This window comes from Bombina bombina, unplaced genomic scaffold (assembly GCF_027579735.1).
Source record: "Bombina bombina isolate aBomBom1 unplaced genomic scaffold, aBomBom1.pri scaffold_2251, whole genome shotgun sequence".
Lineage (NCBI taxonomy): Eukaryota > Metazoa > Chordata > Amphibia > Anura > Bombinatoridae > Bombina > Bombina bombina.
This window is the reverse complement of record NW_026512097.1, coordinates 9,598-24,628: the sequence shown is the minus strand read 5'-3', so window position 1 is coordinate 24,628 and position 15,031 is coordinate 9,598. Positions and strand designations below refer to the sequence as shown.

The 15,031-nt window shown below is 35.0% G+C and overlaps 2 long non-coding RNA genes across 2 annotated transcripts; both read left to right on the top strand.

Annotated features, from left to right (window-relative positions):
* The first annotated feature begins 2,723 nt into the window (after positions 1 to 2,723).
* LOC128644124 (uncharacterized) lies at positions 2,724 to 4,568 on the top strand. Its single transcript, XR_008399924.1, has 2 exons — positions 2,724 to 3,212; positions 3,522 to 4,568. It is a non-coding gene; the product is annotated as an uncharacterized LOC128644124 (long non-coding RNA).
* Positions 4,569 to 12,691: 8,123 nt separating this feature from the next.
* LOC128644123 (uncharacterized) lies at positions 12,692 to 14,773 on the top strand. The gene is made up of 2 exons (XR_008399923.1): positions 12,692 to 13,417; positions 13,727 to 14,773. It is a non-coding gene; the product is annotated as an uncharacterized LOC128644123 (long non-coding RNA).
* The last annotated feature ends 258 nt before the right edge of the window (positions 14,774 to 15,031 follow it).

The window sequence follows — 15,031 nt, the reverse complement described above, 5'->3', positions numbered from 1 at the left end:
TGTATATTACACATAGCTTTACAGTGAGATATAACATACTTATGCCTGTCACTTTATAGAGTAGACCTCTCTTGTATATTACACATAGCTTTACAGTGAGATATAACATACTTATGCCTGTCACTTTATAGAGTAGAACTCTCTTGTATATTAAACATAGCTTTACAGTGAGATATAACATACTTATGCCTATCACTTTATAGAGTAGAACTCTCTTTTATATTACACATAGCTTTACAGTGAGATATAACATACTTATGCCTGTTACTTTATAGAGTAGAACTCTCTTCTATATTACACATAGCTTTACAGTGAGATATAACATACTTATGCCTGTTACTTTATAGATTAGAACTCTCTTATATATTACACATAGCTTTACAGTGAGATATAACATTCTTATGCCTGTTACTTTATAGATTAGAACTCTCTTGTATATTACACATAGCTTTACAGTGAGATATAACATACTTATGCCTGTCACTTGATAGACTAGAACTCTCTTGTATATTACACATAGCTTTACAGTGAGATATAACATACTTATGCATCTCACTTTATAGAGTAGAACTCTCTTGTATATTACACATAGCTTTACGGTGAGATATAACATACTTATGCCTCTCACTTTATAGAGTAGAACTCTCTTGTATATTACACATAGCTTTACAGTGAGATATAACATACTTATGCCTCTCACTTTATAGAGTAGAACTCTCTTTTATATTAAACATAACTTTACAGTGAGATATAGCATACTTATGCCTGTTACTTTATAGAGTAGAACTCTCTTGTATATTACACATAGCTTTACAGTGAGATATAACATACTTATGCATCTCACTTTATAGAGTAGAACTCTCTTTTATATTAAACATAACTTTACAGTGAGATATAACATACTTATGCCTGTTACTTTATAGAGTAGAACTCTCTTGTATATTACACATAGTTTTACTGTGAGATATAACATACTTATGCCTGTTACTTTATAGAGTAGAACTCTCTTGTATATTACACATAGCTTTACAGTGAGATATAACATACTTATGCCTGTCACTTTATAGAGTAGACCTCTCTTGTATATTACACATAGCTTTACGGTGAGATATAACATACTTATGCCTGTCACTTGATAGATTAGAACTGTCTTGTATATTAAACATAACTTTACAGTGAGATATAACATACTTATGCCTGTTACTTTATAGAGTAGACCTCTCTTGTATATTACACATAGCTTTACAGTGAGATATAACATACTTATGCCTGTCACTTTATAGAGTAGACCTCTCTTGTATATTACACATAACTTTACAGTGAGATATAACATACTTATGCCTGTCACTTTATAGAGTAGAACTCTCTTGTATATTACACATAGCTTTACAGTGAGATATAACATACTTATGCCTGTCACTGTATAGAGTAGAACTCTCTTGTATATTACACATAGCTTTACAGTGAGATATAACATACTTATGCCTCTCACTTTATAGAGTAGAACTCTCTTGTATATTACACATAACTTTACAGTGAGATATAACATACTTATGCCTGTCACTTTATAGATTAGAACTCTCTTGTATATTACACATAACTTTACAGTGAGATATAACATACTTTTGCCTATCACTTTATAGAGTAGACCTCTCTTGTATATTACACATAGCTTTACAGTGAGATATAACATACTTATGCCTCTCACTTTATAGAGTAGAACTCTCTTGTATATTAAACATAACTTTACAGTGTGATATAACATACTTATGCCTGTCACTTTATAGAGTAGAACTCTCTTGTATATTAAACATAACTTTACAGTGTGATATAACATACTTATGCCTGTCACTTTATAGAGTAGAACTCTCTTGTGTATTAAACATAACTTTACAGTGTGATATAACATACTTATGCCTATCACTTTATAGAGTAGAACTCTCTTGTATATTACACATAGCTTTACAGTGAGATATAACATACTTATGCCTGTCACTTTATAGAGTAGAACTCTCTTGTATATTAAACATAACTTTACAGTGAGATATAACATACTTATGCCTGTTACTTTATAGAGTAGACCTCTCTTGTGTATTAAACATAACTTTACAGTGAGATATAACATACTTATGCCTGTCACTTTATAGAGTAGAACTCTCTTGTATATTAAACATAACTTTACAGTGAGATATAACATACTTATGCCTGTTACTTTATAGAGTAGACCTCTCTTGTATATTAAACATAACTTTACAGTGAGATATAACATACTTATGCCTCTCACTTTATAGAGTAGAACTCTCTTGTATATTAAACATAACTTTACAGTGAGATATAACATACTTATGCCTGTCACTTTATAGATTAGAACTCTTGTATATTACACATAGCTTTACAGTGAGATATAACATACTTATGCCTGTTACTTTATAGAGTAGACCTCTCTTGTATATTAAACATAACTTTACAGTGAGATATAACATACTTATGCCTCTCACTTTATAGAGTAGACCTCTCTTGTATATTAAACATAACTTTACAGTGAGATATAACATACTTATGCCTCTCACTTTATAGAGTAGAACTCTCTTGTATATTAAACATAACTTTACAGTGAGATATAACATACTTATGCCTGTTACTTTATAGAGTAGAACTCTCTTGTATATTAAACATAACTTTACAGTGAGATATAACATACTTATGCCTCTCACTTTTGTCAGAGTATATGAATATTATGATGAATATTACATATGTGTACATATATATATATATATGTATATATGTATATTTTATACACTGTATATGTTAGATGAGAACTCAGGATTAATTAAACATGAGTTTGTTGAACACAGCTTCTAATACACGTCTATCAGGATTGACGATCAGTAGAGCCTTTTTGAAACACAAACATTTCTTTTCTAAAGGAAATAGCTCAGTGACCCTATTCATTTGACTATATATGCAGATTTTTATAACCTCAGAACATTTGGTGAGGTGAGAAAAGAATGTGTTCAAGGACCCCTTTGGAATTTGACACGTGTGATACAACAGTTCTATCTCACTGAATCTCTATTTGAAGACTTACTGCAAAAACCCCTCTTGGGGGAAGGTGACACAAATAAAATCAAATACTCATCTGCACTGCTGGCTAAACAGGAAATATGCTGTTTTAAAGACTCTTACAACTCCTCATGGATTGACCCCATGTGGTGAGTATGAGACAAAAAGTCTGGCAACTGAAGTTACTGAAAAGTTAGAATGTTAGGATAATACAGTGAAGACAAATGACTTACAGTATGATTCATGATATATATATATTAAAATTAAGCACATTGTATTAGGTGGATGATTGCTGCAGGGGATATTTATATAGGAAATAAATTCAGATATACATAGAAATGATATATATGTTTTGAAAACACAAAAGATCTTACTTAGCCTCTGTGTGTTTAAAAACATGAATAGATGTTTATGGACCTGAAGAGAAGTGATTATTAACATTTATTTTCTTATTTTAGATCTACATAGACAGGATTCACTTGGAATACAATACAATACTGGATTAAAAATAAGCTATTATTCACATATAAATGCCAGGATACCGATAAAATTGTAATGCATTTTAAGCTAATAATTAGCAGTATTAAATTGCCTTGATATAATAAAATGTTAATAATATAACATATTTGGTATCAGAATAATCAGAAAAAATAACCTAATATTAACCATCTGTAATTGGGGTTATATATGATTAATGCAGAGAGTGTAATCTGATTAAATAACCATTTTATAAAAAAAAAATTAACTTGCTTAAAAATGTCAGAAATGCTGTATTGTATTGCTATGTTGTACTGTATGCTGCCACCTGGTGTTATGTTGCGAGAACTACAGCCAGAAGGTTCTTTCTGGCTGTTAAAAATGAAATTTCCAAGGGCCAATCCGATTTAGACTTCCCAGATAACCAATGGGAAGGTCAGCTCCCGTAGTGCCACCCACATGATGTCATCAATGATTATATAATGGGAGTGTTGAATGCACAAGAGAGAGTTGTCTGTAACTTGTTGAAAATTAGTGATCTGATTTTGGCTGCGATATACCTAAAAAAAAAAAAAGTTCACTTCAGCAAGGAGCTTAAAACTTATCCTTGATTTGTGCAAAAACCTTCTTTCAAATGAGATGACCTAAAGACCGCTACAAATTGGATCCGTTGCAAAACATTGGGAACCGGATTGCTGTTTATTTGGGTGATGTATACAAGGGTTTTGTAAGATAAGTTATATGCATAGTCAATTTGTATTTAATAGATTTAAAGAAATAGTGTGTTTTAATTAGCATTTCACAGCCTATATATATATTGTTTAAATCTGCGTCTGATTGACCAAGTAACTCATCTATGCAAGTTCTGATATTGTCAGTTAATTTTGTATTAGGATAAATTGCAGTTAAATAGCAGAATATATATTATCCTATTGTTTTATAAACACTGTTTAGAATTGTATTGCTTGGATGTTAAAGGTTTTTAGTCCCATTGTGTTAAATAAATAAAAGGCTGAATTGTGAAGGTATATTTTTCTGGGTTTTGTAAGAAGGATAGCATATCTTAAGAGTTGGTTTTAACGCATATAAACTTTTATTTAGTTTCCTTTTACTGCAAATATAGTTCAATATGTTTATGGATATTAACTAAATAAAAGAATTCAGATATTTATATTAATTGTATGGTCTAGTAGGTGCATGGTTGATAAGGGTTTCTATTTCTTTGTATTGTGTTTATAACCCTGCCATAAACTTATATATATTATTTGGATAGCACTACTAAGATTTTCATAAATATACTGACATAATAATTGGAGGCATTGCATGAGATTTAATAATATCCATCATAATTGATATAATATATTTGTAAGTAAATAGAAATTATTATAAAAGAGAAAAAAAAAAAAATTCATATTTCGAAGATATAATTTTTTTTGAAAAGTTGAAATATTAATTTTCATATTTCGAGATTGACATTAATATCTTGAAATATTATTAAAGATTAATTTTGAAAAATTAATAAAAATATTATTTTTTCATATTTCAAAATTAATCAAAAATATAAATTTTTCATATTTTCAAAGTTAATCAAAAATATTAATTTTTCATATTTCGGAATATTAATTTTTCATATTTCAAAATTAATAATATATTTTTTTTTTTTGAAATATAAAATTTTTTCTCTCTTTTTATTGGCAAAAATTGTATTAGCATTTTAGTTAAATAAATACTAAACCAATATAATAATGTCTGTAGCCAGAAGTGACTCATTTAATTCTATACATAGCAATGAAATTGGTCCCATAACCATACCTATTACTAAAGGTCAGGTCCTTAAGAAAGATATCTTAAGTTACATTAAAGGGAAGTTAAATATTGCTGGTGAATTAAATGATTTTGTGGATATGCTTGAAACTAGGGCTAAAAATATTACCGTTAATAATAATATGTGGAATGAAGAGAATGAATTCTTCCAGGAATTATTAATGATTAATCAATGCGAAGCTCCCAAAAAGCGAGACGAACTAATACTAAAATCCTGGCCCCTTTTAATATGCATAATTGACGAAATGTCGTTTTGTGTCACAGACAAACGATTGCAAATACAGGAGCTAGAAAATAGTATTCGTTCCTCGCGCAGACGCGAAGAGGGTTTAAAAATAGCCAAAAATAAAATGGATGAATTTGCCCAAAACCTAGCCACCTTAGATAAGCACAATATGGACTTAATCGCGCAGATACAAGATTTAAATAAACAGCTTGCGCAAAGCCAGAGAGAATTAAGCGATTTAAAAAGGTCATATCGCCATAATGAAAACCCCTATATTAGCAGTGAGAATAATACAGATAATGCTAACTCCTTTAGCGAACGCGTAAGGGACGAGGTACGAAAATATATAGAACAACATAGACAAATGACCCCTAACGGGTCAGAAGTAGATTTCCCAAATAGACAATCCCCTCAGGATGTAAATCCAGAGGACAGCTGTAGCGCAGCTGATGCGGGGGAGGGAAACTCTAACAGAGAGTCCCAAAATAAGTCTGATAAAGTCTATGATTCCCATAAAATAATCACCTTCGTACAACGCGCAGTACCTATATTCTCCAATAAGGGAACAACATCTGTAATTGATCATTTACAGGCTTTTGAAAATGCGTTAGCTATAATGAATGTTACAAGTGAGAAATTGAAAATTGAATTTCTGCCTTGGGTATTTGACAGTAAGCATCACAAATTCTTTGCCTCACTAAAGGATATGAATATTCATTCCTGGAATGGGGTAAAACGACAATGCAGAAAAGAATTCGGGCAATATCGCACTAAAACTGCCGCGAAGATAGCGGTATATGGTTTAAAGTGTCGTGCGAATCAGAGTCCAATCGAATTCCTTTCTGTATTGAAAAATGCGTACAGTATGGCTGAAGATAATCCCAAATTTGACGGCTCAGAATTTGTAAATTTATTTTTTGAAGCACTGCCTACACCCATCAAAATTAACTTAGCTAGAGATTTTGATGAGGACTGCTCATTGGAATGGCTGATCAAAGAGAGTACAAAATTATACTCTATTCAGCAATCCAGTGAACAGGGGGTTAAAAAGGAGTCAAAACCCAAAATTGTGGCAGAAACTAGGGTGTCACCTAGCCCCCTCAATTTGGAGTCTAACAAGAGGACTTATGCAGAGGTGGCCAGTCAAAACAGGCCATCTCCACAGAGGTTTAATTCTGCCCCTCCCCCTACACAGGTTGAGGCGCAGGGAGACTATAACCAAAGTGGGGGACATAATCAGGTGAATAATTACTCACAAAAAGAATACTCACCAAATAATTGGTATCCGCGCAAGGGTAGATACAATAAACGGCGAAGATATTCTCAGGGTAACCAGACACCCCAAGTATATAATGCTCCCCAAAATATTAATACTGAACAAGCTGAACCCCAGGGGCAACCACGCCAGAATAGAAATAGTGGCCCTGATTCTGAGGGAACGCAATGGTCCAGGAATCAGTACAATGGGGCACCAAGAGATAGGCCCAGGGGTAGAGGTAACTTGTACAATCAGGTAGATATGCTGTTTACCCAATTAAATCGGTTGAGCGAACAAATCGCTAATATGAGTCAAAAATCTACGGCTCAGCAACCGAACAATACTTTTTTAGGGGTACAGCCAGTGGTCAGCAGTGGACCACAGGCACAGTCATAAATACTGCAGTATCACCTGAAGGGGAGGGTAGAGATATACAAAATGTAGTAATAAATATCAATGATACTAATCATGTTATCTCCCCACAGACCGGAAACGGACAAATTAGCTGTGACAATGAGCGACATCAGCCGGAAAAAGTTAACAAATCTCTTCCTTTGCAGCTCTCTCTTAACCTTGCTTCCACAGATGCAGTACAAAAGAATCCAGCCGACCCTGTCATAGAGGAAACAGGTAGGTATGAAGCTTCTTCTGCATCGGAAAGCATGGCAAACTCAGGTAATACGTGGCGAAGCCCACAAATGTATGAGAATGCAAATTTTATGTGTGAAATGATAGAAACTGCAGGAAGATATTATGTACTAGTTGAGCTGCAAGATTCAGTCTCCAACCCTATCAGGGGATTAATTGACACTGGGTCACAGGCAACTATCTTATCCCACAGATACTACACACAGCTAAATGAGCTAACACCCCACAAACCTAAAATAAAAGAATTTGACGGTTCTCTAATAGGTGTTGGGGGTGACTCCCTAAAAGTTGACGGTACTGCCTGGTTAAAATTTAAATTGGGGAACAGGGTCATAAGACACCCTGTCATTATAGTGGATCTGCCAACTGATCGTTTAATTATTGGTAGTGATCTCCTGAAACGATTAAGCACCATAATTGATTGCATAAATAATGTAATTTGGTCGCAAGTTAAACGGCCTATCAATTATGAAAAATCTGGTATATCTCACGCCCGACATAGCTGTCACGTGGTGGAAGAGAAACCAGATGCTGTGGAGATTCATTTCAGGAATAACTCTGCACCTGAAATCACTATTCTACAAATAGACGATCAGACTCCTTTTAGTGGCTCTGATGGTAATACTTTTAAAATTTCGCCTGGAAAGATAGCGAATATTTCCCTAGATGGCGATGTACTAACCATATCACTCCACAAGGGGGATCATAAAATCCCTAAGGGGGGAGGCCACACTCAATACCTCACAGGGATTGAGAGAGTTAAAGAGGATCTATTTATCCCTATACAAGTGCATGACCTTGGTAAAACCGAGTATGCTAAAATAAACTTAAAACAGGAAGCTAGCTATATAAGCGAAGGTTTATTAGCGCAGATAGCTGAACCTAAAGTGATTAAATATCTTTCTCCCCAAGACCACAGTGTCAGCAACCTGGATGACAGGTCTGAAAGCTATAACATCACCGCTAAGTGCTTATTATCTATCTCTATAGGAAATAAGTCAGTGAAGCACCTGTTTTTAGTTTTAAATACTCCCCATAATCAAATATACATTGGCAATGATATCTTACATAGATATGCCATACAAATAGATTTGATTAATTCTTGCCTCTGGAGCAGGTTAAAGGGGGACCCTGAAGTATTTCAGGATGAAAATGCAGCCCTGAAATCAAACCAGCAATTGCCATATGCTGTGAATATGCAGGTATCTAGCGATGTCATAATTCCTGCTGGGGCTGATAAATTTCTTTTACCCTTACAGGTAAAGAGAGGTCAGAAATTAAAAACTTCTGAAACACTGATTTGCCTCTCCCATAGAATACAAAATCTGGGTGTCTCAGTAACCTACACTCCTATGGTGAATATTGGAACTGTTCCAATAAATATTATTGTGCATAACATGACCCCACAGGATATAACATTATCCAAGGGAACTACCATAGGATATGCACTGGAATCAAGTTATTACACTTTTGGATTCCAGAATAATGTAATTGGGCTAATACCTGAAGGATACCTAACTGAAGAACAATTAATAGAACAATCCTTTGCATCTATGCCAGAGGGTCTATTTAATATTCAGTCTATTTATCCCTTCAGCTCAGAGGAAGGCATCTGTAAAATTGAAGAAGCCTCTCTAGTGTTTGATCAGCCAATCAAACAGCAAGATTACCCCAATACCCAGAGTCATGGGAGCAATGTAAATTATAATCAAGGGGATCTCACCTCTAGACTGGAAGAAGCCTATGAAATAGGACAGCCTGAAATCTTTCCAGGATTTCAGCAAATAGTCGAAGAGCAAATATCCTTAGCTAATGGCTGTTCCAGCGATGATGAACGCCAACAGCTGCGAGAACTCCTGATGGAGTACAAGGATATTTTTGCTAAGGATTCTTATGACTGTGGTACTACAGACTTGCACATTGCAAGAATACAAACAGATCCCGATGCACCACCTGTATTTGTCAAACAATACAGACTTCCCTTAGCCTCATATGATTCTCTTGCAGAGATCATAAGGAATTTGGAAGAAAGAGGTATTATCAGACAGGTGCACAGCTCTTATAATAATCCTATTCTAGGTGTCCTTAAGCCCAATGGACAATGGCGTTTGTGTGCTGACTTAAGACAGCTAAACAAACGAGTATACATGTCTGGCTGGCCTGTACCATACATTGACCAGTGCCTAGCACAAATGCAAGGATCCAAAATATTCACTGCCATTGATTGTGCACAGGGATATTGGACCATAAAGGTACATGAAGAGGACCAATATAAGCTAGCATTCTCCTTCCAAAAGGTTCAGTATGCATTCCAGAGACTTCCATTTGGATACATAAATTCTGGACATGAATTTGCTGTATTCATGCATAAGGCCATGCCTGACGCACTGGAAAGGGGAACCTTATCTTATGTTGATGATGTTTTAATCAAAAGCACAGACTTTGAAAAACACATCGCAGAGCTTAAACACGTCCTCAGCCAACTTAAATGGGCAGGTGTCAAATTATCCCTGCAAAAAGCTCAATGGTGCCGTACTCGTGTAAACTTCTTGGGACATGAAGTTACCTCTGACGGATTAAATCCCCAGAAGAAAAAGGTGGAAGCAATAGTGAATTCTAAAAACCCAACTAACTTAAAGGAATTGAGATCATTCCTGGGTATGACAAATTATTCTCGCAAATTCATTGATAATTATGCGGAATTAGCTAAACCACTACTACTTCTTCTAAAGAAAGAGGTGAAATGGCACTGGAGTGAGTCTCAAGAGACAGCCATCAGAGAGCTGAAGAGAAAACTCACTCAAGCACCTTGCTTAGCGTACCCTGAAGGTGGTAAACCTTTCTACTTAGAAACAGGGTACACAGATGTAAGCATGAGTGCTGTGTTATACCAAAAGCATGATAATTTGAACAAAGCCATTGCTTATGCGAGCAAAAATCTATCCCCAGTAGAAATAAAGTTTAACGATTGCGAAAAAGCCCTCTTATCTACTGTATGGGCTCTACAAAATTTCCGCAGCTATATACAGGGCGAGAAAATTATTGTAGAAACGGCCCACCAGCCTTTGCTATATTTGCAAAGTGAGAGAATAAGAGATGGGAATTTGTCTAATAGCCGCATAACAGCGTGGACACTTTCCTTGCAAGGCTGGCCATTAGAAATTTGCTACAAGCAGAATAAAAAGAATCCAGTCGCACAAGGGCTCGCTGAGCTCCACGACTGTACTGCTAGAGATCCTGGGGAAGAATTATCAGAAGATGATTTTCGGGAGGAACAATTGCTTTCCCCATATAAAATGTACAATGAGGACCATTGTCAAACATTACCTTGGGTGTATGTTGATGGTTGTTCTTACCACGCCACTATTGATAGTGAGCGCAGATTAGTCGCTGGCATTGGTATAACTGGGGCAAATGGATTCCCAAATATATCTATAGGTTTCAATATTGGACCAAGATCCAGTCAGGTTGCAGAACTAACTGCTGTTTTCAAAACCGTTGAAATGGCTATTGAACATGGTATTCATGAATTTGTGATCATAACTGACTCAAATTATGTACGTGACAGTTTTGTTGAATACCTGCCAACTTGGAAAAGAAATGGCATGCAGAAAAGCAATAACAAACCAGTCAAGCATGGCAAGTTGTTCTGCGAGATTGATAATCTGGTGGTATCCAATGATTTAACCATACACTGGAAAAAGACCAAGGGTCATTCCAGAGTTCTAGGTCCTGATAAGGAAGGCAATGACCTTGCGGTTTCATTAGCCAAACAAGGAGCCATAACTGGAGAACTCCTTAATATTGACCATTTAATGGGTGCAATTCAGGTAGAAGCCATTACCAGAAACCAGGCAAAACAACAGAGTGAGCCTAACTTGGTACAATGGAGTCAGGATTCTCCTAGTGAGGACCTGATCACTAGTCAAAAAGAAGACCCCATTGTAGGCATCTTCTATAAACACATAGAAGATCCTGAAAGCAACCCCATCTCAAAAGATGATTGTATTGGCAAAGAAGATCTGAGAATCTTAATAAAATCTAAATCACAATTCAAATTACAGGATGGTTTGTTAATTAGAACCTCCAAAACTGGCATCCAACAGTGGGTAGTACCCACCAAGTTCAGAGGTCTAATGCTTCAACATGCCCATGATGCTCCCACATCTGGTCATCGCGGTGCCAAACTCACGTACGAAATATTGCGTGACTACGCTTTTTGGCCACACATGTTGAAAGATGTTCAAACCTACTGTCAAGGGTGTTTAATCTGTCCACAGTTCCAACCCACTGCCCCAACGCATAGAGCGCCATTGCAGAAAAGGGGGATGGTAATGCCATGGTCAGATATACAAATTGATTTTATTGGTCCGGTAACAAGGTCATCAAGAGGTAACAAGTACATGTTAACAGTGACATGCCTGTTCACTAAATGGGTAGAGTGCATTAGTGCACCTAACAATAGTGCTGAAACATGTGCAGCATTGCTCATCAACCATGTATTTTCCAGATTTGGTTTGCCCCAAAGAATCGAATCAGATCGGGGGACCCACTTCACTAGCGAAGTGATGACAAAAATGTGGAAAATACTAGGGGTTAAAAGAAAGCTCCATATTGCTTATAGAGCTGCCTCAAGTGGTGGTGTAGAGCGTTACAACCAATCCATTGTTAAAATCCTCAAAAAGTTTGTGAGTGAAACAGGTAAAGACTGGGATATAAAACTACCTCTAGTCTTAATGGCATTAAGAGCAACTCCAAGTAGTGCTACCAAGATGTCACCTTTTGAGCTGATGACTGGTAGAAGAATGGTTCTACCTCAGCATCTGCTGTACCGTACATCAGACCAAAATTTGATAAACGCTGCCAATACACATCAATATGTGGAAAACCTAAGGAGACACCTGCAACATGCCTTTGCATTTGCTCAAAGGAATTTAGAAAGAGCCGCAACTGCCACTAAAACCTATTATGATCTCAAAACATCCAAAAAGGAATATGAAATAAATGATAAAGTTTATCTTTATAACTTTGGAAGAGATCAGGTTAGGGAGAAGAAATTTCTTCCCTCATGGAAAGGTCCTTTTGTCATTACTGACAAAATATCTCCAGTGGCCTATAAAATACGGATCCCCAAAAATGAAGGTTTCATAGATAAATGGGTACATATAAATCAACTGCGGGCATGTCATCCCAGGTCCCAACTACAAGTCATAGAGGGAGAATGAAGTGTCATATCCCCAAATGCACTAAAGACATACTGTAATTTAAAGATGCCTAACTGATAAACATGAAAGCTCAAAATAACAAACTTTCTTCATAAGAGACTGTCTATGAGGTATACGGTTGATCCTCATCAAATACCACTGACTTTAAGCCAATTCAAATACATGTGTCCTACATCTATTTGAAGTTGGAAGGGGGATTTATGTCAGAGTATATGAATATTATGATGAATATTACATATGTGTACATATATATATATATATGTATATATGTATATTTTATACACTGTATATGTTAGATGAGAACTCAGGATTAATTAAACATGAGTTTGTTGAACACAGCTTCTAATACACGTCTATCAGGATTGACGATCAGTAGAGCCTTTTTGAAACACAAACATTTCTTTTCTAAAGGAAATAGCTCAGTGACCCTATTCATTTGACTATATATGCAGATTTTTATAACCTCAGAACATTTGGTGAGGTGAGAAAAGAATGTGTTCAAGGACCCCTTTGGAATTTGACACGTGTGATACAACAGTTCTATCTCACTGAATCTCTATTTGAAGACTTACTGCAAAAACCCCTCTTGGGGGAAGGTGACACAAATAAAATCAAATACTCATCTGCACTGCTGGCTAAACAGGAAATATGCTGTTTTAAAGACTCTTACAACTCCTCATGGATTGACCCCATGTGGTGAGTATGAGACAAAAAGTCTGGCAACTGAAGTTACTGAAAAGTTAGAATGTTAGGATAATACAGTGAAGACAAATGACTTACAGTATGATTCATGATATATATATATTAAAATTAAGCACATTGTATTAGGTGGATGATTGCTGCAGGGGATATTTATATAGGAAATAAATTCAGATATACATAGAAATGATATATATGTTTTGAAAACACAAAAGATCTTACTTAGCCTCTGTGTGTTTAAAAACATGAATAGATGTTTATGGACCTGAAGAGAAGTGATTATTAACATTTATTTTCTTATTTTAGATCTACATAGACAGGATTCACTTGGAATACAATACAATACTGGATTAAAAATAAGCTATTATTCACATATAAATGCCAGGATACCGATAAAATTGTAATGCATTTTAAGCTAATAATTAGCAGTATTAAATTGCCTTGATATAATAAAATGTTAATAATATAACATATTTGGTATCAGAATAATCAGAAAAAATAACCTAATATTAACCATCTGTAATTGGGGTTATATATGATTAATGCAGAGAGTGTAATCTGATTAAATAACCATTTTATAAAAAAAAAATTAACTTGCTTAAAAATGTCAGAAATGCTGTATTGTATTGCTATGTTGTACTGTATGCTGCCACCTGGTGTTATGTTGCGAGAACTACAGCCAGAAGGTTCTTTCTGGCTGTTAAAAATGAAATTTCCAAGGGCCAATCCGATTTAGACTTCCCAGATAACCAATGGGAAGGTCAGCTCCCGTAGTGCCACCCACATGATGTCATCAATGATTATATAATGGGAGTGTTGAATGCACAAGAGAGAGTTGTCTGTAACTTGTTGAAAATTAGTGATCTGATTTTGGCTGCGATATACCTAAAAAAAAAAAAAGTTCACTTCAGCAAGGAGCTTAAAACTTATCCTTGATTTGTGCAAAAACCTTCTTTCAAATGAGATGACCTAAAGACCGCTACAAATTGGATCCGTTGCAAAACATTGGGAACCGGATTGCTGTTTATTTGGGTGATGTATACAAGGGTTTTGTAAGATAAGTTATATGCATAGTCAATTTGTATTTAATAGATTTAAAGAAATAGTGTGTTTTAATTAGCATTTCACAGCCTATATATATATTGTTTAAATCTGCGTCTGATTGACCAAGTAACTCATCTATGCAAGTTCTGATATTGTCAGTTAATTTTGTATTAGGATAAATTGCAGTTAAATAGCAGAATATATATTATCCTATTGTTTTATAAACACTGTTTAGAATTGTATTGCTTGGATGTTAAAGGTTTTTAGTCCCATTGTGTTAAATAAATAAAAGGCTGAATTGTGAAGGTATATTTTTCTGGGTTTTGTAAGAAGGATAGCATATCTTAAGAGTTGGTTTTAACGCATATAAACTTTTATTTAGTTTCCTTTTACTGCAAATATAGTTCAATATGTTTATGGATATTAACTAAATAAAAGAATTCAGATATTTATATTAATTGTATGGTCTAGTAGGTGCATGGTTGATAAGGGTTTCTATTTCTTTGTATTGTGTTTATAACCCTGCCATAAACTTATATATATTATTTGGATAGCACTACTAAGATT